We start from the raw sequence: 24,127 nt of genomic DNA, 5'->3' as shown, positions 1-24,127 counted from the left end.
ATAGTACAAGGTTCAGAATGAGGTGAATAAGGGATATTTTTGAACTGTGACGTATGCAAAGCTATTGGAGTGTAAGACTAAAGAAAATGGAGCTGGAAATGAGCTTATCAGGGCCACTAAAAGGTCTAATGAATGAGATAATATTGACAGGCCTTCATTAATTTTGTCACAGTTACAGGTCCGTCAGACGCTGCTCTGACGTCAGAAACAGGCTGCTTTACCAGACTGACTTCTTCCCAACTTCTTAGTTGTATATCTGATATACAGAAAAGGTTTAACAGAATCTAAAAAATACAAAAGGACCTTTTCTGCTCCCCATATTTGTAATCAAAAGATTAGAGGTAAAATCTAATTTTAAAACACAAAGAAAAAAACAAAGAAGTTTAGAGGCAAGTGAAATATGACCATCTGCTTCATCCCATCATCGGCTGAAAGCCTATAGACACATTTTGGCACGATGACTGAATTACATTTGGATAAATCCAATTAGCTCCAACAGTGCTGTCATGGATTCTCTCTGATGTTTGGTGTCCCAAAAAACTCTGGAGACAAGGGGTACTTAGAGATGAATAAAATGCAAGTGAGCACAGAAACGGAAATATTCCCGATTTGTCTTCATACAGTCACACGGCAGATTTGAGTAGCATTTAAGGGGATGAAAGGGGGCAGATTCACACTGATAGTTCAACATCGTCATATTTGTTCATACATTTATAAAAAGGCAACTTAAAGCAGACGGTGCAGGGCGAAGTCACACACATATTTCACTTCAATGTCTATAGAGTAATGAGTCCACATCTACAGAGGTCAGTAATAGCTATTTCATGATCATTTTCCAACTTGGTTATAACATTAGATGAGTCTGAAAGTCATTTTGTTTTAATTTACATGCTTAATACTCTCTGATGGACCACTCAGGGCACGTAGATTTAATTTCAATATCAAATGTGCACAGAAATATCCCCAGGTTGTGTGTGAGTGAGTCACTGGAACATTGCAGGTAAATGTCCTGGGAGAAGGAACAGATAGCTCTATCATGTCAGAAGCACATTTATCATGCTGATAGCAGGCACTTCACCACTCAGCTAGGTACATTTAACACCTCACTGAGGAACATCTTGACTCTAATGTGCTTACACAAGCAGAAACTTGAGGTGCGTTCACAATAAGACACTTCTTAACTCATTATTTTCTCATTTGTCTCTTCCTTCTCTTTGATCCTGATTCCATGTTCTTCTTACTTGACATTCTTTGTCTCTTTCTAGAGGGAACCAATTAATCAACCCTGAAATTACTTCATCAAATCAAAGATGACAGAACAACAATTCTTTATTCTTTAGATTATAAGACTGTGTTGTGACTCTCTCCCTCATCAGTCAAGGTCGCGTCGACCGAAGATTGTTGACTTTTGCCTAACTGGGCGAAGGGACACTTTCTCTCGGCTGAACACGGAACACACACACACACACACACACACACACACACACACACACACACACACACACACACACACACACACACACACACACCCTCCAAACGCCTTCGAAGCTTATGTCTTCTATGTAGTGAGATGTGCTGATTCATGTGCTGAGGTGTTTTTTTGTCTGTTCTCAAACTGATCTCCCTGTTGGAGCTCAGTCTGGGGGGAGTTCTTTTTTCTCCTCGTCTTTCCTCAATTTGTGCATTTTCCATTGTTATACCTCTCTGACCTGTCTTCCCCATGTGATGCTGTAATGTGTGTATGGTCGGAAGGGTAAGATGGCGCAGGCAAAGGTCGGCAGCCTTAACCCAACAAATTTCCCTTTATTAGTGGGACTAATAAAGGTTATCTTATCTTATGAGGTGTGATTATTTAAAAGAAACTGTTGAACTTTAGCAGATCGCCCCCTCAAGATAATTTTCTTGTGCACCTCTGGTCAGTTTACAGAACACCATTTTGAGAATGCATCATTGAAATGCGTGTCTGTTCTTATGTACTCTCCCACCTGTGAAGCACACTGGATGGCTTGACAAAGTCCCTGGAAGGAAAATCTCTCTCACTTTCTCTTTTGGCAAATTGGCACAAATTAATGTTGGTTTCTCAAAATTTTCTCCCTCAGACACATCACAGTGGAACTCCATACTGCCAGTTTAACCTCTACAGGAATGTTGTGCATGCTCCTAGTTATACTCCTGACCTGACAGTCCACTTTTAGAGCTTCATCCCAAATGTAGGGCTGTAGCCTTGGAGCCAGCTGTTGTGTTCACGACGAGTTGGGAGAAGATCATCTTCAAGAGGAAATCAGCCACTTTTACAGAGTCTCTGAATTTTTTAATTGCTCTTGCAGTCACAATGCATTGTGTCTCAGTTATGCATTACATGTCCTTTTGTGCGTCGCTTCCACGTTTTGCAGAGGCAAAGCATCAAATGTGTTTAATACATGTTTTGCTGTGATACTGGGTTGATTAGGGAATTGGGTGAGATCCATAAAGGGGCAAATAAACTCTGATCTTTTCCTAACCAGGTGCTTAATTCTAAAGCAAGTGAAAGCCGAAATAGAAGAAAGGGGAAAAATATTGAAGCTGTTTGAAAAACACAATACCACAGTCTCCTGGATGATACACTGGGTCCATTATTGCTCAGAGATCAATAGAGCCTGCCATGCCTGGTTTTGGCCAAAGGACATCTAGTGTGTAACTATGAAAACCTAATGCGACAAAGTCCTGTTTGTAGAGGACACTTTCCAAAATGAGAAACACAAGGTGTTGATGCTGGTAGTGTAAGACCTGGATAAGCCTTTTATCTGAAAACTTACACACTGGCAAAGGTTCATTGTTATCTTCCCTGCTGTTGTTGCCTCATGGCACAACAAGAAAATGAGTTTAATAGGTTTTTTACGGACCTTCGCAAGGATGTGTGTTTAATGACTGAATATCTCCACAATGAGTGCTGACACATGCAGCTCATGGACTGACTTTAGCTGAGAATTAACATTGATTTTACAATATTCTGGCTCCAAGCAAGGTGTGTGTGTGCCTGCTGGTGCCATTATGGCTATGTTCACACTGCAGGTCTTAATGCTCAATTCTGATTTTTTGATCAAATCCGATTTTTTGTCTGCTTGTTCACACTACAAATAAAATGCGACAGCAAAAGCGTTCAGTGTGAACGCTCAAAGCGGCCCGCATGCGCAAAAGAAGACGCCACACACAACGGGCTCTGTTTAGACCTAGACCAAACAGTATTGTTTGACAGATGGCCGTTAATATAAAGACTTTGGACTTTACGTTTCCCAATTTTTGCTTTAAGTTATTTTGTTATTGACATAATAATGTAAATAACCTAATAATGATCCTTATTGCTGTTTTAGAGGAGCGGTGCTTCAAAGGATAGTTGCAGATTTCTGTCAGAATCTGCAGATTATACAGTACAAATAAAATGTTCACGTTGTCTTCCCAACAGCTTCATTAACATCTACACTGGATGGCCAGGAAGCGTTCACGATGTCTTCTTGGGCGCTGATAATTAGCGTCTGTCTTGTGTCAGTGACGTAAAAGACGGATTTAATGCGACACGACCGTTCAAATAGCAGTCGCTTTCTAAAACATCAGATATGTATCGGATTCAGGAACACATACAAAAGTGACCCAGATCGGGTTTGAAAATATCGGATTTGTGCCGTTCACACTGTCAGACCATGATTGGATATGGGTCACATAGGGTAAAAAAAAATTTTAAAAAAAAAATCGGATTTGATGCGCTTTCGCCTGCAGTGTGAACGTAGCCTAAGTGATTTAATGAGTCATGGGTGATTTAGCATTTACCAAGTAATGTGTCTGCTTTCTAACCACCATGTTTAAATTCAATTTCAATTGAAAGGGCAAAGAAAAAGCTTGTTTATTTAAAGGTAATATTACCGTTCAGAGTGGTATACTCTCTGTTAAAAAGTGCTCACACACACACACACCCACACCCCCCCACACACACACACACACACACACACACCCCCACACACACACACACACACACACACACACACACACACACACACACACACACACAGCAGAGTCTGACAGTGAGGTAATAGGTTAAGGTGAAGGTTATAAAGCGTGAAGCAGTGACTGAAAAAATACCTCTGGCGTGGTTTTTCAGTGTGTTCTCTTTTATCGCCCTCCCAGGATTGTCATGGAAAACTGCACCACACTGCAGGCAAGATGGAGGTAGCTCCAGAGTGAAGGAATTGATTTCAGTTGAAAGTGATTGTTGCAGCATGTTGGAAAAAGATGGAAAAAAAAGCTCAGAAAATCTGCCTCAAGTGGAGCCCACAAATTCAGTTTCATATATGCAATCACTACCCAAGGCAAAGCAGCCATTTATGACAATGATAGGTGTTCTCATTTTGAATTGCAGCTGTTAACCTGAACCTGAATGACAATGCTGCGTCATCTCTGGGCCCCTCCAGGCTTGATTGATTGGTTCGCTTTATTGTTATTGTAAAGCAGGGAAGCAAAACAATGGAATTACCTATTTAATCTGGCTATTACTGCTTTCCCAGTAGAGGCTGAAAATTGCAGGAAAACCACCAATAATAAGAGAATTGATGGACCTGTTCTTGTTACATCCTCTCAGCTCTGACCACCTCCACTGACCAATGGCAGCAGCCTTTTCCTTTTTTTAATGAATGCATTATTTAGGCCTTCATGCTTAAACAGATGGTAGGCAAGAGATCAAAAGGTTCAAGACTCAAAGTGAGAAATGGGAAAGTATGCTGTCAACTATCATGATGCATACCAAAATAATAATGCAGGAACAACTATATGCATGTGTCAAAGAAAAACCGACGGGTATATATCAGGATAAATGATTTTAAAGGCCTGTGCGAGACACTGATGAGGAGTGGTAAAACAGAAGAACAAGTGAAATGCATTTTCCAAGTGCAGGCAGAAAAATAAAAAAGGTGCTCTAGGGAAATGGCATGTAATATTAGAGGAAGAGGATGAGAAAACACCACGGCTGTGGAAATAAATTAAATGAAATTTGTTGAGCACTGGTGTGAAAAAGAGAAAACAACACAATAAACTGTGAGAGGAAGAGATTCATTCTGAGGAGCGGGGAGAAAACACTGCAGAGTTGGCCTTTCACAATGCAGTACAGATGTGCTGTCTGCTCATGCTCCAGCACCATGCATGTCATTTCTTATTCCGCTAACAAGGATACAATTTCCTGCATTACAAGAAATTGTAGAGGCTAGAAAACTAGCCTCTACAATTACCAGTTAACTACATCTTAAAAATTAAATAAATCAGTAAAGTAAAAACAAACAAACAAAACACTGCAAATAACTTTAATCATCAAATACAAAACCAGGCTACCCTGATTTCCTCACAACCAATCTGAGTCTGTAAAGCTTTATGTAAATTAGGTAAAAAGAAGATGAATCCTACACTGTTTTCTATAACTTGCATAGTCGACAGAAACAAACAGTTTAGCATTTAAGGTAAAGTGGATCTCTGTTAACTAGTCATTAAAGCTGTTTTCTTACTATAATGTTTGGTGATAAGAGATTAAAACACAAAGTATCAAATTGTGCGCAAATAACTATGACTGTGCTGCGGTGTGCACAGGGTATATGGATTGTGTTCAGCTATTTGTAAATGGGTCTTTATGTATACATATACCCATGTACAGGTGTGTGCAGTATATATGTAGGTGTTTTTGTTGTTTTTAGTCTCTGTGGTTCCAAGTTTTGGTTTTCAGTAGTTTATAGAGTTTAGTTTCCCTTTTTGAACCTTATGTTTTGTCTTTTTTGGATCATTCGCCATCAATCAATACATGGCTTGCTCTCAGTCCACCTTTAACAGCACGCAGTCTGCAACATCCACAGTCCCATGAATAATAAAATAAAAATAAACACACTGACTCTGTCTAGTCATGTAGGCTTCTGTTCTCATGTAGTTTGGAAACCCTAATCCTAATGTGGAAGTTTAAGTTCTCATTAATTTGTTTTTCAATTAGTGAAAAATGCCGCCATCACTTTCCAAAAGTCACATTGAGAAGCTGTGTCAACTGGCTCATTTCTACAAAAAACAAACAAAACAAAAAAAAACGACAATTTGCAATGACATAAAACAGCCTCTCAGTCATCTTAGACAATCTGACCATCAGTTTGGTGTCAGCTACAATTCGTATTACCAGAACTTCTAATAACAGGTAATGAAAAATGCTTTAAAACTACACTGATAAAAATAAAACTGAAAGTTCTGAAGGATATAAGAGATCATTCTGAAACATTAAGAGCTGAATGTGAGCACAAATTCAGAAAGTTTTCTTATTATCCTTTTTCCTCTCAAACCAACACCCTTCACCACCTGTCCAGGACCTGTTTTTTAATCCTTCCTTACTTCCTCCATTCACCTGAGAGAAACACTCTCTCTGTGTGTGTGTGTGTGTGTGTGTGTGTGTGTGTGTGTGTGTGTGTGTGTGTGTGTGCACGCAAGGGGTCAGGTAGGTTTGTATAATCCAGGTGGTCTCTCAGCTGGTGCTGTGTTCATCAGGATGTTGTAGCTCCATGCACCGCTCACCCTCACACTTACGGGTCACCACACACACACACACATCCAGACAGAAAAACACACCCACACAACTCTGGCAGGAAGAACACCCCGCCACCACCACACACACAAACACACACGAAACATCCTTCCTCAGCTGATTTTTCATGTATTCAAACTTCCCTCACATAATCAGCATTTTAATTTTTGCCTCAAAGCCTTTAATATTATGCGAGAGGCTTCTGTATATAATTAGTGTAGCGGCTGAATTAAATTTTTTTAGTATGTTTAATGAAGAAAAAACAGTAAAATATAACAACCAATAGGAACAAAACATTCTTCCTCCTCAGAGCTGGAGCATCCCTGTTTATTATTTTCATTTCTCACTGGTTACTAAATGACTCTGCATTATTTTGAAGATAAAGTAATTGCAGTATGAATAATACATCTATTTACTCTCCTTTTCTCCTTGTTTGTGATTTCTCTGTATATGTGCATGGACTAGAGGTTTTTAGGTTGTATGACGATCACACTGGCCCTGGGCTGCTCATGTGGATGTGTCTCTGTCGCCACTGTTTGTGCAACAGTAGCAGCAATAGGTGGTTATCATTCTTGCATTCAATGTTATGCTTCAGTTGCAGTAGCGTAATCATGAACACTGCTGGAGTGCCCCTGAGCTAAAACATGCTATTGTAGAAGAAGCTACAGCACTACAATAGCCAATGAAGATGAGGAAGGAGAAAAAGATAAAGCTAATAATGGGAATGGAAAATGGAAATGCGTGCATGCATGAAGACCTCTATCTGCTCAGGTGCAGGAGCAGCACTGAACATATGAGGTTGTTGCAAGTCAGAATGAACAGATATGCTAATGCAGGTTTTAATATGAGTACAATGAGAGCAGATGTTTAATATTTTACATAGATTTTAAAAGTGTAATGACTAACTTTTAAAAACAATAAAGGTCCAAACACTTTTGTCTGTGAGATATGAGAGTACAAATAGCGACAGCCTAGCTCAGGCACCTGACTGCAGCGATCCCAGATGATGCCTCAGTCATTACAATGAAATTTGGTCACCAGCTGCATCCACAGAAGGTTGACATTTTTTGCCTAAAGACCATTTTTATTAGTATGTGGGCGGCTGTTTGATGTCCCACTGGCGGCACAGAAACAGCAAACAGATATTGTTTTATTGATTTTATCCAACTTCACATGAAGCCAAAGCATTAAGCCACGAGACTCAACGCAAAGCACTGCTGATAGCTGTTCATGGGGGACACGCTCAGGTGGCTTGAACAATGGTAGCCACGTCAGAGAGCCGAAATACTGACGCAACAATCTGGCAACATTGTTGCAAAGCTGCTAAGTTGTTGCTAGTTTGTTGCTGACAAGGAGCTGTACTGAAAGATGACAATATGAGGTTTCAGTGAGCTCGACGGTAGAGTGAGATAGGTCTGCAACCATTCGTAAAGCTGCCTCACCATATCGAGTTAGAAAAGCAGATTTTATTAAAGTATAAACTGACACAAGCATTAAGGCCTTTATCCACCAGACACGTAAAAATTGTATAATTATTTCGTGCATTAAAAATATTTTTTGGACTCATCTGTTCTCAGTATAGCTGTTGTCAGCATTTTGTTTTCAAACCAACGTCAGTTTTTTAGATGAATAAACAGATCTGACCAATGGGATTACTGCATTTGGCAACAAGTGCATTCGAAGCTCAAAATGCGCACTAGTAATGAATAATTATAAGGAAACAGTCAAATATTGTTATTTTACCTCAGACACACAGCTGCACTGCTCTGTGACCATCGGCTCTCTGAAATGATTTTTCTGCCTCCTCAGATGTGGTCCCAGTGAGAGCTGCCACACATTTCCAGAAATATGTACGAAAGTGTTCATGATGCAACTTCAGCTCCAGGTTCAAACCATGAAATTTTCCCTGCTGCTGCCTTGTCTTGAGAACTGGACCGATCCAGAATTCAGTTTCTTCCTTTCCTTGTTTAGACACATAGGGGGCAGCTCATCAGGGCTTTATGTCAAGTTGGGGGGGGTACGAAAAATTCAGAACTTCTTGTTGATTTCTCGCAGTGCATTCGCTGTATAATGGCACTTACAGTCAGCTCTAGTTTCCTCCAACTGGTAATCAAATCAAACACTGAGGTAGCAGCCCTGCATGCAACTTTAAACTTAAGAAAGTCATTTTAAATCTTAACCAGCAGTTCAAAGATTTTGTTGCTTGTCAGGACTGCTCATAAGACCAGCAGAGTGAGCAACCCGGGGGTTCTGCGAATCACTGCCACAAATAAATCAGTTGGAAATCAAACGTCCATCCTTTTACCTCAGGCTACGCTGACTCAGCTGGGATTAACTGTCACACTGACTGGCCTGATTAGAGCTCAGTGATTCATATCAGTGATTCATGCTCCCTAATGTGGTGCCAATGAAGGGAGACAAAGCATCAGCAGGCTGTGTTGTAGCAGTGAACAACAGAGACTGCATCTGTTTGTTGTCTCTGCTATTAACATGCAGAGTTCTCTCAGTGTCCTCAGCCTGAGTGGCATTAGTGAGACACTTCTCAGTGTCGTCTCAGCAACAACACCGGCAAGGATGTTGCATGATGCAACTCATGTTTCCAGTGTTACACAGCCTGAGCCAGCACACACAGCATGGTGATCTTACGATATTATCCAGATGCAGCCCAAACACTTTTTTGAAAGAGTGAAAGATCCTCTACAGCAGAGCCGTAAAAGAAAAACATGTTGACTGTTTAAGGCACAGCTGAACCGATTGCACTGATTCTGATAAGCATGCCTGCTACGTTGTTACAGAAAGAGGTTCAAGTCTACCCAGTTTGTGGTATTTCATTTAAAAACATGCATGGGTGGCAATTCTGCGAGCACTTCAGAAGAGCTTGAATAGATAAAAGAGATGCTGCTGTGCACTGAGATACTAAAAACAAACAGCATTCAGAAAGGAGAGCAGCCTCCACTTTAAAATGCTCTCATGCTTTCCTACAGAAAACCTTTAAAAAAAAAATCATAAGTATTTGAAAAGTGTGTTACCAAGGCTCTTAAACCTGTGATTGAAACATAATTAGGGCAAGCAACCTACGCACTGCAGCCCACACCGGACTTCATCAAAGACCAGAGAGCAGTGACTCAGTAACAACCCTGAGAAGAGCTTCTTTGAAAGTGTCTCTGCAAACTTAAAAAAAGTGTTTCCTTACTGCCTCCTGCAGCGAGCACAGGCAGAGACGGTGCAGAAGGAGAGCCGCCTGGAAGGACGTGTGGAGTTCATACAGAAGCTGTGGACAGTGAAGAAGCTCCGCCTGGCACTTGTTGCTCCGTTGTGAGGACGTTCACAGTAACTCTGTGTTCCAGTTTCATGCTGATTCAGTCTGAATATTTACAAAATTAACAAATGTTTCACACCACAAAAACTGGACAAAATTGAAAACTGGAACAGAGCTTAATTTAATACTGTGAGCAGCTGATGAGGAGCAGAGCTTTAGAGTCGTGAGTACTCTGCACTTTGGTGTGGGTGGTGGAGCTGCCCAGCCACATTTGAGTTTAACATTTGAAAATTAATTTCGACAGCTTCTCATTGACAGGTGGCCGCTGTACCTCTACTGTTATTCATTCAGGACCACCGTGGTGAAAAGAGCTGTGCAATAATCGTCTGCAGTAACTTATATTTGGCTGATGGAGAGCAGCACAGAACAGACAGACGCAGCATGAAAAGGACGGTCTGAGGTGGAGGTGGTTTGTAAAGCAACGTGCAGATGTGCAACTGTAGGCGGACTAAAGTGGCTTTAAAAGCATGCCATACTTTAGACTGGCCATAGAAGGGTGTCTGTGCTTTGAGGGATCAGCTGATGTGAGTTGGGATTAAGATCAGCTGATCTGCTGGGATGGTGACTGAATGTGACTAACACTCTGCTCCATCTTTGAGAAACGAGTATAAGGAAGCAGGCTAACACATTTCCAAACATTCACATAATGTGGACCTGAAAACATCTGGGAGTGCCTCTTTAACAGCTTCCAAATTAAAACAATAAAACTCTAATAAACTCCATTTAAAAACAAACAGTCCCTGCCAGACAGATGGTCGCCGCTTTGATGTATGAGTCGAATTCAATTTCCCAATTACACACACACACACACACACACACACACACACACACACACACACACACACACACACACACACACACACACACAGGGATGTCAGCTACTGTCTTTGCCATCAGGCAGCGGGATTAAAGAGTGAATTTAAAAGCTCAATAAGTGATCCATGTTAATTATTCGGACTCTGATTATCTAGTGCTGTGTGTCTGTGTCTGTGTCTGTGTGTGTGTGTGTGTGTGTGTGTGTGCCCAGTGAACGTCTTTGTTGCAGATGTTTTCCATATTTGTATCTCCGTGCATGTTCATGGGTTGTAATAATTATATTGCGGGACCACAAAACTGTTTAGCCAGCATCATCTTTAAAGACAATCTTTAAATGTTTAAGGTTAGTCTATGGTTAATGGTGACGATGTGGCTGTGTCTTTAGAAATTACATTCAAGTCACTTAAATGTCATGTGAAATAATGGGAAAATGTCTGTCTGTGTTCCTGTTGTTCTCTAACAAGCAGCCAGCTGCTTGTCCCGGTCTTTCACAACAGTCTCCCAGCAGCTAATGAGACACTCCCAGCAACACCTGCAGGCGCTCGCAGCATGAGATCGATATCACACACACACCCATGCATGCAATCAGACATATGCACATGTACCTGAACACTGACACCCACACTACATATAAACGTGTTCTTTTTAAAGAAAAGAACATTTCAAATGTTTCACAGCTCCTCACACTTTATTTTGGCCATTCTTTGCTTAGATGACTCAACGGCTTTCTGCTCCTCTCATTTGTTTTGAATGGATACAATGAACTCATTCTGCATCATCTAAATATAAAACAGAAAAGTTTGCAATGACTCATATTCAGAACACTGGTGTTGGTGAATTTCACATAATTAAACATTACAAAATCCTTTATGGTGAGAAGCAATTAAAACAGCACAGGGTTTAGCATAAATGCTATATTTGCCAGGTACTAATACAAAGGTTTAACGGTGGGGTGATAAAAAATAAAGCATGTTCCACAGTTGACGAGCCCGTAATCACAAAGGCGACTGCAGGTGCCAGATCAGCAGAAATAAACATGACATTTGAAGCAAAGAAGAATTACCGCTGCTGCATAAAGCACTTCAATACTCTCTGCTACATGAAACGCAGCTGAGAACAAGACTTGATTTTCGAGAGCATCCTCGAGCTGAAGAATATGTATCAGACAAATGAAATTATTTACTTTTCAAAGCTGGACTGAAATTTAAAAAAAAAAAGCTGTAATCAGACTTGAAATGACATCACTCGTATCTGTTTCAGAGAAAAGATGAAGAATTCTTTCTCCAGAGCAAAGGTGTTACAGATGGTCTGCTGCTGATGAAGCACAGCTGTGCAAGCCAACCAACTTGGCTGCAGTCAGTGAGTAGAGAATCAGAATAAATGGGGTGATAAAATTACCAGATAGGCTTTTACCGCAGAGTGAATGAAGCGATGGATGTGTGGATGGACAGTCACTGCAGAATAAGCGAAGAAGAAGAAGAAAAAGAATCTGTAACCATCAGACCATACAGGTCTGAGTCAGCAGGTAGTCTTATCTCACGTCGCCACACCTCTGGTTCTAAAATAACCTACCATCTCTGCACCTCTCCTCCTGTTGACAGCTGCAGTTAAATCCTTAAGTTTAAGCGATCTCATTTTCATTGTATTCCCCTTCACTAAATAAACCTCCCTTATCTCAGAGACAGCAAAATTAAGCCATGAACCCTCCTCGTGCTCCACAGCAGCCTGCTGGCTCTGATGCAGAGCAAATATAGTTGACAGTACAGTTTCTTTTCAGCCGGGCCCCGAGAACATGATCCAAATCTGCACTTAGAGCTGAATAAGAGAGTGCAGTGCAGACCGGCAAGTAAGTGATGAATGGATGAAGACAGAGTGACAGCTAGGTTGGGAAGAATCAATTAACCTGGATTGGAAGATCCTGGTGGTAAGTAGACAAGTCAATGAAAAAAGGGTTTGTGATGGTCTTTGAATTTCATTAAGAACACTTTCAATCAGAGGGAGAATTAACCGTTTCAGCAATCAGTCCAGAACAGCTGCAGGCTACAAATGGTTTTATCTAACATTTGAAAAACTCTGTGATTCCTGTGAAATGAATACATAAACAGCACAAATATTCAACTTAATCTGGCGTTTGTGAAGGACAGCAAAGATGTTTAAAGGTCTCTGCCAACTAATTTAGAGCAACTACAAAATCATGACTGAGTCTGTTTTCTGCTTCGCTTAATCACTGCAACTGCGTCTACTCAAGCACAACATTTTAAAATGTAAAAAGCTTTATTTAAATATCAATTCTACTCAAAATCCCGTCACATCTATAAATACTAAGCCTTCAAATATCACACCTGTATGGGCTGAGGCGACGTGGTGATAGAAAGACCAGCACTTGGATTGAGACTACCGGTAAATAAAAGCCCCGTGAGTCTGCAAGATATCTGAGGCCATGCTTTCACTATCACTATGAAAAAAGGTGTCTTAGTAGGTTAGATTATAACCATGTGTATGAAACAAACTACAAGAACTATTTTACCCATTTTTAAATGCAAATAGATGTAATTTCATAATAGCAAGTTAGAATTACAATACGTAGCAGGATAACACAGAAGTCAGTAGGGCTGTGCGATATGACGCAATATATTGGATAACAGAATGAAAACATCTATTGTTTCAAATTATACGCTTTTGTTTGTTTCGTGGTGTCGCAAAACTGTTATTTCATCGGGACACAGAGATTACCAGCATGGCCAGTCAAGATGAGGCAGAACCAGCTAGCTCCAAACAGAAGGACCAGTCAAAACAAATCGAGAACCTTATCCCTAAATAAGGGGCAACCTCTGCAGCATGGAAATGGTTTGGTTATGGAAAATGCAAATTATGGTGCAAACTGGTCCCCATCTCAGAATCAAACACCGCAAACATCTTCTACCACCTACGCAAGAATCACGTGAAAGAGTATGGAGAGAGTTCAAGGATGAGAAGCAACAAAGAGCCATCAGGTGCTCAAAATAAACCTTAGACTCAAACGTTAGAACAGGCTTTTCCCCGCAGCACGCCGTGTAATAAACACTCACAAAGAAAATAGCGGCCATTACAAACTTATATCTAAAAATATATAGTTTCATGCATCGGCTCCACACGACGCCCAGCTGAAAACACTTCACACAAGTCGAGCTGCCCAAGATTCACAGAATTCCCTGAAAATGCACCGTTTTGTGATATACATCGTTATCAGGATGAGAAATGCCTGATATCGGGCGAGATTTTGGTCATATCACCCTAGAAATCAGGCAGAGACACTGATGTACACTGATGTGTACAGTAGATAATCACTGAATAAGTTGCACATATGACAGCAACACTGACACAGACTGACTATCATCGTAGCGAAAAGTTGATTCCCTATGTTGGCCCTGTGATGCACTGGGTATCAAGGTTTTACCCACCTCTCACCCTGGGACAGCTGTGATAGGCGAAACCTTCCCTCTGCACTTCTAACAGAGTGTGAGTAGCTCCCCTGTGTTCAGTTATATAAACAGTTTCATTAACTGGTAAATATGAAAATCAACATTTTCACACAAAGATTGCCACATATTTAAAGTGGATTAGGGATTCATTAAAAATAGATTTATTTACAATTTCTGTGCAGAAGCTATGCTTTAAAATGGGTGTTTGCTTTTCTACATTGTAGGGTCTGACATGCAAATGAGAGTTATTATTAATGTAATTCCAGCTGTTACATAATGCAAAAACACCCACTGAGCAAATGCATAGAGAGAGGCAGAAGAAGGCCTACAGGCGCTACGTAGTGAAAACAGCCAAAATTGATGGGCAAAAATCGCACGCGCGCGCGCACACACACACACACACACACCGATGAGACCTTTTAGAACAGCACAATGATTCGCTCGAGCTCAGCACAGTCTCACAGGGAGAATCTAGCTCACACAGACACAAACACAGCCGTTATTAATTTAATGAGACGCTATAACACGAGCCAGAGGTTTCCTCCATTCTAGGAAAGAAGGAACAAGTGATGAACCGTTAGTAAATCAAGCTAATGACGGGATTAACACCAACAGATTTAACAATAAGCTCTTGGCTGTACGAGGCGTCTGCTTTTTGGCTTTTAGACCAAAACTTCAGGATTGCAAATGCAGAAAATATTTAAAGCGCTGCTAGGAACAAGTGACAGAAGAGCCAATAACACTGCATAGGAGACGAGGAGAGTCTCTTTTGATCTCCTGCTTAGAAAACTCCTTTAGCACAATGCCAACAAGGACTTTGGGTGTCTGAATTGAACAAGCGGAGCTCTTTTGAGGCCACTGATGAGGTGGCTGAATGAAATTTAATTGCTAAATACAACAAGGTCATTACCAAAATAACGCACATTTTTCTTTGAAACAGATTTTAAAAAAGCTGGAGTAACTGCACATCAATATGGCATTGAATAAACCAACACTGTGATACGATTTCTTCCATTTGTATTTGTCACAAAAGAAAAACATTCAGCAGCAGTCTACACAGAAATGCCCAGAGCTCTCTCTCCCCAGCCACGGATATTCAACTCTTCCTAGGGGAAGAGTTACTGAAAGACATAATCTCTCCAGTGTCCCGGGTTTGCCCTGCCGTCTCCTCCTGATTAGACATGCCTGAAACATCTCACCCGGGAGGAAAGCTGGAGGCAACGCAGAAAGATGCTCAGACGGACTCACATCACTGCAGGGTAGCAGCAGCTCTGCTTCTCCCGAATGACTGAGTGATTCACCCTCTAAGGCTGAGCCCAAACACCCTTTAGAGGAAACTCATCCTGCCGCTCGTATCCATTATCACGTCTTGATGGATGCTCAATCATCCAGCTAAGTAAATCTCCAAAAGTTGATTCCGTTCATCTGGACGTAGCGTTTTCAGTAGGACAAACGTTTGGTCACTCGTCCAGGTGACTTCTTCAGTCTCAGCTGACTGCAGGTTTCCCCAATCCTATAAACAGTACATTTGCATAATGACTGAAACCAGCCCACTGAAGGAACAATGGGCTGGGAGGTCAGTTCCTTAATCTGTTATCACACTAGTTTGTGGCCAAAGATGAAGGTAGAAATCTAAATCCATATTTTCCAACAGGCTCAGCACTCGCGTCACTAAAATAGACTGGTACAAAGTCTGTATCACTTCAGATTCTGCACAACTCTGCTTGTCAATTTTAAACAAGCACCCGAAGTATTGCACTCACAAGCTCACTCGACAGTTCACTATAAAGCCTTTTTTGGCAGCCGCTGATTGGACAGCTACTGTAAGGTCTTCACCTGTGATCCACATCGTGCTGATGGGCCTCTCTGACAGTTGGTGGGTGGTCATGTCGTTTTTCATTTTATGGATCAATCCTCTGTCCAAGGTTTGGCTCCAAAACAGGACCACACCGACCTGAGTCCCAGTCCTGTGTGAAGTAACTGGAGGAGAGTGTTCCCAGTTTTCCTGCTCGTAGTTTTAAATGGGTGACTTTCCCCTGGGAGACAATAACCCCGCCAACATAAGGAAGCAGTTTTGGTTTATACATGTAGATAGTTATATTATGGTAGCAAATCATCACAAACATTTTTTTTCTCAACGTAAGAAAAATTTATTGTAAAATAAAAAATATATGCTTTCAGAGGTATAGTGCTTTCTGCCTCTAAACCCACGTATGCAGAATCTGTGAGGTCATGCAAATCAGAAGCATTCTAGTGCCACATAAAAAAAACAAAGCTTCTCTCACACACACACACACACACACACACACACACACACACACACACACACACACACACGCTTGTTTGAACCCTCTGTCTATAAATTATGGATGTCTCAGTAGAAACCTGCACGGGCTGGCAGTTTCGAGTTAAGAGGGACCCTGATGAGCACAGAAGCAGAAACGACATCGGCAGGGTGAGCAGACAGGCTTTGAATATGGTTTTACTGATTTCAAACAATTCCAAGCTCCTGGATAAAATGCCCCTTACTTTTTTTCATTACAATTTGTTTTATTTATGACAAAACGTATTACACAAACGTATTTCTCAGAATTTGCTCAGGCAAAAGCTCAGACTGGAGACTTGAGGATGCTCTGAATGCTCCATATCTCAGGTACATGGCACCGTGACACAGTTGGTCAAACCTTCAGTGTAAGAGGGGCAGGAGGAGTTGGATTAAAGGGGGACTGAACACTAAACTGGCTTGTTCCATACAGAAGATGAACTGATGAGCTGCACAGTGGTGTCATACTCAAACTATTACTTTAAACTGTTTGGTGTCCATCAGGTAGTTTACTTGTTCTCCATTACATCTCAGCTTCTGCTTCAGCATTAAACGATGCATTAAACGGGGAGATCGTGGCTCAAGAGTTGGGCGTTCGTCTTATAATCGGAAGGTTTGGAGTCCTTAGGACCAAGTAAAGCGCTATACAAATACAGACCAAACCTTCCGGCGCCTGAACCCTTTAATCCCTGTGCTCACTTAATTTTAATAAAGGGTAGCTGCATTACTAGAGCTACTCCCAAAGAGAAGTGGGTTTCACTGTTGGCCCACTGCAGTGGTTATTGAGCATATTAATGAGAACATTGTCTGTGTCAAAGAAACACACTTAATCTGAAAAGAACTTAATTAATTCCTGTCTTATGTAAAAACACAAGCCTCGGCATTCACTGCATGCGTGATGCTGTTTCATCATGTTTGACCTAATTTACAAACTGTCACTGCTTTAAATGCCAGAGCTATTTAAGGCTGGCATTATTTTTAATCATATTTTAGTTGTTACAAGTCACTGCCCCAGAGTGGCTTGAATCACATCATTAAAATCAGCATCCTAACTGCTATCACAAGGCAGTACTGCAGATCTAACTGAACACGAGCCTGACAGAGGGATGATACCAGAGCAATGTGGATGCATCACAGTGATGTGGAAATTCTTGTTAACACCAAGAAGGAAAATTAAGAATTTTGGTTTATTTTTTCTGTTTCTTGGGGTTCTTCCTAAAAAACCCATTCTCATCCCAGATCTTCAAATCTTGCTGGTCTATTAGATTGAACAGAGATACCCAGTGGATGTACTCTGGTGTCACACCCTGAGACAGATCTGGACTGGGACAAAAAGAATAAATGACATTAAATTAAAAAAATTTAAATCGCCCCTGGCATTTTTTTAGCCAGACAGTCAACCCTGATTGGTCAAAACACTTTCTCTAGACTGAGTGTTTCCTGACTATTTTCATACACAGACCTGCAGACTGGAGGAGCCAGGGATCGAACCACGAACCTTCCGATCAGTTGGTAACCTGCTCTACCTCCTGAGCTACAACCACCTACTGGCAAAGATGAGTAAACCGTCACTAGGTTTTTGCATTTGAAACGTTGGCTGTAGTATTGCAGTATTGCAACATGGCATTTGGGTCTTCTGACTGAAACAGGAAAATAGGAAGATAAATAGTGCCATCATTACCAGACCTGGCCTACATCTAGTTGGCATACAGCCTGCCAATGACACCAGTCAGTCAGAATTGCCAGTTTGATGCCGGATCCAGGGAAGACCTGTTTTCTATGGGCCTGGGCCACATACACCAAACCACAATCGGGCCAGATGCGGCATACCATGGCATAAACAGTGGCGTCATTACCAGACCTGGCCGATATCTGGATGACATATTTCTTATCATGCCAGAAGTGAACCAGCAGTGCCGGCTTGGTACCAGATCCGGGCCAGACCTGTTTGCTATGTAGGAAATAACAAGCAAAATTCAGTTAGATGCAGGTCACACCAGCAGTTGAACCCTTACGTCTTTGCACATGTTGAAAAATGAGTGTTTCAGTGGGATACCAAGAGCTCCCAGACAAGCATCTATTTGTCTCACTGTTGCCACAACCTGGAATAGAAGTGGCACTAAAGTGTGTTTGTGAGCTTGAAAACAGCAAGAAACACAACTACAAGCAGGCTGGTCCTGGTCCGCTGGATGATGTGCCAAAAATTCACAACAGTTTCATTAAATTCTGCAACCAAAGGTTTTAACTGGCAACTAGACCCACTGTGGCACTGTGTGACTAAATAAGTAGGTACTTGCTGTCAGAAGGGGCATCTGGTGTATAACATCTACCAAACCCAACATGTGGAGCTTGTACATAAACAAACTTACTGCAGGAAAGAAAATCGATTATTAATTTAAACAGACAAAAGAAAAAGTAATGATCTTAGGAAGGTTTAAAATATTAAAAATTCTCACTTGAGGATTTTTCTTAACCGAGTAGCTTAAATTGTGCAGTTCTACAGGACAGCTTCCAACTGAGAATTCAGAGTGACAGCACTAAGAAAAGAACAGAGCATTGTGCCCACCATGCTGCTTCCTGGGTGAATAAAAAAAGTAAATAAAGTTAAAAATAACGGCTTCAATGAGCTCTGCTTCAGTCCCTGCTCCCCCGGCTGTCAATCACAGAGGTGAAGCTGAAACTGCGGTGAGAGGAGCTGAAGCACTCTGGCGAGTTCCTCCATCACACTTCGTCTCACCTCATCCACATCTTGTTAAAGTTCCTCTCTCACTTTGCCTAACTTTTTACACTTTGCTTCACTTGATATTCCTTGTACAACGAGCACACAAATCTCACTTCATACACTTACAGTTTTTGCAGAGGGCACAGCTGGGATTTAGAAGAACTGAAAGCTCTGAAACAAAAGGACAAGAAGTCACTTTACTCCTTTGCTCTCTGCGTGTCACTTTATCAAACTGACTTTTTGTCCTTTTCTTTTAAAGCTTACAGTTATATCAAACCCCAGCTCGGTTTTTGGCAAAGTGTCTGCAAAATCTGTGTGCAAGTTTGTGTGTGCTACTTTCACTGGTGAATGTGGAGCTTCAGCTCTGTCCCAGAATAACTTAATGCAGCTTTAAACCTTCCAAGGTCAAAAGAGATATCGCTTAATTATAACTGTTTATACCAACAAGACAACTACTTTTCAAATGATAGAAGAGCTTTTTTTCTAACATCATGCTTAATATTTATTGTATCAATTTAGAAAAAGTAAAACTGAAATCTGTTGTCTTGCAACTTTGAAGAACAACTTTCTCCATCACAAATATTATTTTTTCTTGTGAGCTTGCAGACAAGTTTATTTTAGGCATACACTGCTGTCTCACTGAGTCAGGTTTAATAAAGGTTAACTGGCCAACAGTGTTAATTACAGACTAAAACAAGATTATAACGAAATAAAAACTAATGCACAAGGTCAAAAACTGTGATGAAATGTATCAACACTTTTGTTAACGAATAAAAAATAAGATGAATATATTCTGAAGAGACTACTATACTACAGCTAGTTATGGTCTACATAATGTTATGATATTTAGTCAACTAAAACTATAACCACGAACATGGATTTGTAAATCATGACTAAAAATAAATTAAAATTTGCTGTCACACTGAGCACTGCTGGCCAACTTCATCAAAACTACAACTACAAACTGATTACTCTGCAGTCCTAAATCATGTGGAACTCGATCTCCCAATGTGTCATTTAATCCTATCCTGTTATGCACATGTACCTGCAGGCAGCGATCTTCAGTGCACCAGCTTCAGCTGCATTTGTTATCAACAGAAATGGAAAATAGTCTCATTTCAGAGAACTTTGTGTTTTGAACTTTACTTGACTTTTTTCACCTGCCAGCACCTTTTATGTGCTTCTTACTTTCACTCGCCGTAGTTTAACTTCTGCAGCACCAAAGGACACCTTGTGCATAAATGTGGCCAGCTTTAATCCTGGAGCATTAATTAACACCTCATGAATGATAACTGTCTGTAATATGATAATTACTGACAGTCATAAAGCCACAGAGGGACCAGAAAATTGAGCCGAATAGTTTTTGTGCACTATTAAAGTGAAAAAAATTTAATTTCCTTCGGCATATTTCTGTCTACTTGATGGAGGTAGCTGCTGCTACAGGCTCTTAAATGAAGTTTCCCAGGTTCCCTTTGACAGCCTTGGAGTTTCTTTCTTATCTCAATTTTTCTTTTACACACAATGTCAATTTTTTGGAAATGTCTTTGTGTTAAATGGAAGATGTCAGAGTGAGCCATAGTGTCAAATACACACACAATAAAACCTTCTTTTGAGGTTCTTATTTTTTGGACTCAATTCTGAGATATCATGGAGTCATGTTTTCCTGTTTCTTGCTCCTGAAAATAAAAATAAAGTCTGGGGACTGTCATGAGGCTCAAAGCTTGAGAGTGAGAACATTTTTTTACTTTCCGACTCTCATTTTCTGGCAGGAACTGGGTCTAGGCTGAGGTGAAGGTTGGGGTGAGGTCATGACCTTTTACAGAGGCACTCGTTTGTTGGGTATTTTTAACATTTAAAACAGCTGGGGATATTATCTAATCAAAATACATTTTTTAAATGTACCAGTGTGGGAGTTTTCGTGGCTCTGTGGAAGCAAGCTTCCAAGATGAAACGCACATGCTGAGAGAGGGAGATAGAGAGAGAGTGCCATTCAGTGTCAGGCTGCGGCGCTCTAAAACAAAGCCTTTAGAGCTGTGTGTGATGGGCTGAAAGGAAGCGAGGGATGATGGGATGACCAAGTGACAGAGAAAACAAGTGAGAGACTGAGAGGGCCGGAGGGGGCAGACAGGGATGTGAAAGAGAGCTGCTGCGTAACGAGAGGGGAACACACACACACAGGCAGCGCTATCGCACATATACACAAGAACTGCTGGTCTGTGTGGCATTTGTGAACAACTGCGTAAGAAACTAAACAAAAGAAAAACAATGACGAGTCTTTTTTTCCCCCTAACAAACTTTTTTTTTTGCTGGTTTTTCTCTATTTTTCTTTGTTTCTGTCAGTACACAGTCAAAAAGTAGCCTCCTCAGAGTAGAGTGCTGGCACTTTCCAGAGTACTGAAGCAGAAGACATACTGCTTCAGGCACTTTAACCTAAATTACATCAATATTTATTGGATGTGTACACCTTTTTCCTTTAAACAGCAACAAGTCTTTTGGAGCTTTTCCAGGGAGGACTTTTCCGAGATCTTAGCATATTCAGAGCAGTTTCAGATCCTGTTAATTCAACTGTGCAGAATTTGTTTGCAATTCAGCTCGGGGTGCAGCATGAAACACTCACAGGATAGTCCTCGGTGTGTGAATGGAGCTAAAATAATTCTAGCAGCTTCTCAACAAGACAAACCCTCACATTTACTAAGGCGCTGTGCATATGCAAGCTGAATTTTGGCGTAAAAACAAGTACAGGCAGTGTTTAGAAAAGGAGCACAGTAACAAGACTGGGAGCTCTGGATTTTTGCACCTTACCCTATAGCATGTCTATTTCTGGGAGCTTCTTTCTCAGGGTATAAAATGTAGGATGGAGAAAATTACAATCAAGCACACAAACTGATTTACTGGCATTTGCAAGGCCGATATTTAACACACACACAAAATGGGAATAAATTATACTTTTGGCTTGATATTGAAATGAACTGGCTGTGTTTAGAAAACAGCTCAACTTTTGGAATTCGCCCATAAAACTAGGCGTTATTTGGGATTTCCCCTCACTGGCACCAGTTTACAAACAATAACTAGACATCAGAAGCAAAGTTGAACCACAACAACAAGCAGCTATAAAGCTATAAAAGTGTTTTCTGGCATTTTCAACTCCTCACTGCAGGCATGTCATGTGCCTGCCTGCTTCAAGTCCTCCACCATAATCCCTGTCCCCAAGAAACCTAGGATCACTGGACTAAATGACTACAGACCCGTGGCTCTGACATCTGTGGTCATGAAGTCTTTTGAGCGCCTAGTTCTCTCCCATCTCAGGACCCTCACGGCTCCCCTCCTGGACCCCCTGCAGTTTGCATATAGAGCCAACAGGTCTGTAGATGACGCCATCAACATGGCCCTACACTTCATCCTGCAGCATCTGGACTCCCCAGGAACCTACGCCAGGATCCTGTTTGTGGACTTCAGCTCTGCCTTCAACACCATCCTTCCAGACCATCTCCGAGACAAGCTTTCCCAGATGAATGTGCCTGATCCCATCTGCCGGTGGATCACTGACTTCCTGACGGACAGGAAGCAGCATGTGAGGCTGGGAAAGAATGTCTCGGACTCCCGGACCATCAGCACCGGCTCCCCTCAGGGCTGTGTTCTTTCTCCTCTGCTCTTCTCCCTGTACACCAACTGCTGCACCTCCACCCACCAGTCTGTCAAGCTAATCAAGTTTGCAGATGACACCACCGTCATTGGGCTCATCTCGGACGGGGACGAGTCTGCCTACAGGAGGGAGGTTGAACGTCTGGTGTCCTGGTGCAGCCACAACGACCTGGTGCTGAATGCCCAGAAGACAGTGGAGATTATTGTGGACTTCAGGAAGCACACAGCCCCACTCCCCCCCATCATCCTGACTGACACCCCCATCACCTCTGTGGACTCATTCCGCTTCCTGGGTACCACCATCACCCAGGACCTGAAGTGGGAGCCCACCATCACCTCCGTCATCAAGAAAGCCCAGCAGAGGATGTACTTCCTGAGGCAGCTGAAGAAATTCAACCTGCCAACACGGACGATGATGCAATTCTACACCGCAATCATCGAGTCCATCCTCACCTCCTCCATCACCGTGTGGTACGCTGGAGCCACTATCAGGGACAAACAGAGACTGCAGCGTGTTGTGCGCTCTGCTGAGAAGGTGATTGGCTGCAGACTCCCATCTCTGCAGGACCTGTACACCTCCAGGACATTGCGGCGTGCAGCTCGGATCAGAGCTGACCCTTTTCACCCTGGACACAGTCTGTTTGACCTGCTCCCCTCAGGCAGGAGGCTCCGGTCCATTCGCACCAGAACCTCTCGCCATAAGAACAGTTTCTTCCTCTCTGCTGTTGGACACATGAACAATAACCATATGACTGTTCCCACCACTAACACATGACCCTACGCTGTGTCACTGCATCATTCCATGTTTGGCACTGATCACCACCTGCACTCATGTATATATCTTTCAACGTAGCACTTTTAATTCTTATTCTCATGTATATATCCCATGTATATCTCATGCACATATCTTTCTACGTAGCACTTTTAATTCTTATCCCTACTTTTATTTTTTTTCATGTCTATTTAAGTGCTATTTATGACACTATGTTTGCACTGAAGCACCGCAGCAATTTCCTAATGTTGTAAACCTGCTCAACATTTGGCAATAAACCCCTTTCTGATTCTGATTCTCTAAACTCTCTGCTTCATGCTTGAAATCAATATGGTGGATTCTGCAAAGTGTCTTATTGTGCTGCGATGTCCCACTTACACAAAAGGATTTTACTACAATCAGAATTGTGCTAAAACCTGACCCCCCCTCTATAAAAAACATGAACATTTCCAAATAAAAAGAGTTCATCACAGTAAAGTAGGTCCATTCATTCGGGACCAT

General features: G+C 41.6%; 1 protein-coding gene across 4 annotated transcripts in view; it reads right to left on the bottom strand.

Annotated features, from left to right (window-relative positions):
* slc8a2b (solute carrier family 8 member 2b) overlaps positions 1 to 24,127 on the bottom strand; it is a 206,140-nt gene that overhangs the window by 154,460 nt on the left and 27,553 nt on the right. The window contains exon 2 of one of the 4 annotated variants that reach the window (XM_026192631.1): positions 4,114 to 4,204. The exons of the other annotated variants lie outside the window; for them this stretch is intronic. The gene's annotated coding sequence lies outside the window, so the exon portion shown is untranslated. The remainder of the gene's footprint in view (positions 1 to 4,113; positions 4,205 to 24,127) is intronic. 4 annotated transcript variants of the gene reach the window in all.

This window comes from Astatotilapia calliptera, chromosome 14 (genome assembly GCF_900246225.1).
Source record: "Astatotilapia calliptera chromosome 14, fAstCal1.2, whole genome shotgun sequence".
Taxonomy (NCBI): domain Eukaryota; kingdom Metazoa; phylum Chordata; class Actinopteri; order Cichliformes; family Cichlidae; genus Astatotilapia; species Astatotilapia calliptera.
The sequence above is the reverse complement of the archived record's forward strand: the minus strand, read 5'-3'. Positions and strand labels throughout refer to the sequence as shown.